The sequence below is a fragment of the Trachypithecus francoisi genome, unplaced genomic scaffold (assembly GCF_009764315.1).
Source record: "Trachypithecus francoisi isolate TF-2019V2 unplaced genomic scaffold, Tfra_2.0 Contig00158, whole genome shotgun sequence".
Lineage (NCBI taxonomy): Eukaryota > Metazoa > Chordata > Mammalia > Primates > Cercopithecidae > Trachypithecus > Trachypithecus francoisi.
The window spans coordinates 56,976-59,049 of NW_022680495.1; the positions used below are offsets into that span (position 1 = coordinate 56,976).

Sequence of the window (2,074 nt, forward strand, 5' to 3'; positions counted from 1 at the left end):
CTTGACAGATCCAAAACAAAATCTGCTGCCCCTTTTGATCCAGTACTTTTCCTACCTACTCAGTTCTTCCTTTGCTGACCAGTTTCTGCTCCTCTCAGGGTACATTTGATTTGGCCAAGTCTTTCCAATGACCTTCACCTTTTCTGAATGGGTGGCTGGGCCTAAGGCACTGGCCATTTCTGCTTTTTAGAATCCATCATCATCACCAAATACAATAAGCTTTATTTAATATTTTGGTATTTTGTTCACAATGGAATATTTGCATCATTTTTGCCTTTTAAAATATGGCATTAAAGGACCATCCAAGCAACAGGAAGAGAGTTTCCTGTCCAGTGAGACTTTAGTGACTGTAACAGCTGCCCAGAATGCATTGCAATGGTGGTAGGCATGTGGGGGATGGAGCCAGGCCGGAAGTAGAATGGTGTGGCCAATGCCGCAGCTTTGGTAACCGAGTACTGAGTCCACCTAACATAAAATCAGCATGATTCCACCTGGCATGGTGGCTCATGCCTGTAATCTCAGCAGTTTGGGAGGCCAAGACGGGCAGATCACCTGAGGTCAGGAGTTCAAGATCAGCCTGGCCAATATGCTGAAACCCTATCTCTACTAAAATACAAAAAATTAGCTGGGCATGATACTGCTCACCTGTTATCCCAGCCACTTGGGAGGCCGAGGCAGGAGAATCGCTTGAACCTGGGTGTTGGGATTCTCTCAGGATGGTGGCAGAAACATTAAAGGGAAATATTAGGGTGATCACTCAAGATGGTGGCAGAAATATTAAAGGAAATACTAGGGCAAGTTATAGGGAATAGTCACAAACCTTTTTGGAAGGCTGAAAGGTTATATAACTTGTAATAACTCAACAGGCTGAAGGTGGCCATTTCTTACCTTAGAGCATTAGGTCATAGGGAATACTAGGGTCAACAGAGGCTTCCAGAGTTAAGTCTGTTTACCCTACCTCCATTAACTAACCATTGAGCCCGATGACCTGCTGCGGGCAGGGGGGCAGGGATGTCAACCAGGAAAATTGCCCCTAATGGTATTTGCTTTAGACCTTGGTATCTGAGCTTTAATCATTCATAGAATACTCTCTTAACTTTGTTAATTACCCACAAGTGTGTTTACTCAAAGCTCCTGTTGTTAATTCTATACTAAATAAATGCCTGGAATGCCAACTGCTCAGGACCACTGCTGCCATTCTTTACAGGACTCTCCTTGGAGTCTGTCAGTGGCCTTGGACCCTTGGCTGGATTGGCAAAGCAGAATATCTATGTGTCAGTGTATTTTATCCATCTGTTGCTGGGTCAGAGGTCTGTAAGGGACAGACTCCCCGCAGCTAGTGCCCTGGTGAAAGTAGTGCTGCCTCAATGGGAGGCGGAGGTTGCAGTGAGCCAAGATCATGCCCCTGCACTCCAGCCTGGGCCACAGAGCAAGACTCCCTTTCAAAAAAAAAAATCAGCATGATTCTTCAGAGGCTCTTCAGGTTCTCCTTTGTCATTCAATCAGCAGTCTAAGTCCACTTGTAGAGGAATATTGGTGTTAACTGCAGTGGCATTTAATAAGGAACTTGATCCTGTACAGAAACTATGGACAAGATTAGAGAATACAAATCTAAGTGACAGACATCTGGAGGACCTGTTGATACTGCTCCACAGTATCAGCAAGAGCTGGAGAGGGAGCTTTTAAGTTCAAGCAAATGTATGGTAAAGGAGACATGAATAGGTTCTCCAACTTCAAATTTGAAGATCCCAAATTTGAAGTCATTGAAAAACCCCAGGCTTGAAGAAATAAAGTAAAATTAATCTGGTAATTTGTTATGGGTTAGTTGTACAACTAGTTAGAAGTCTCAGAATAAACATATATTTCATAACTGTTAAAAATAAATAAATAAAATATGGCACCCCCTTAAACTTGTTTCACCCTAGTGTCCCACCTTATATTTACCCGCCAAAGTTAAGGACACACACCTGGGAGATGGGTTGTATTAGTCAGGGTTCTCTCTACACTGATAGAACTAATGGAATATATATATATATATATATGGGAGTTTATTAAGTATTAACTCACATGATCA

At 42.7% G+C, this 2,074-nt stretch overlaps 1 pseudogene; it reads left to right on the forward strand.

Annotated features, from left to right (window-relative positions):
- Positions 1-365: 365 nt before the first annotated feature.
- LOC117070009 lies at positions 366-1,832 on the forward strand (annotated as a pseudogene).
- Positions 1,833-2,074: the final 242 nt, after the last annotated feature.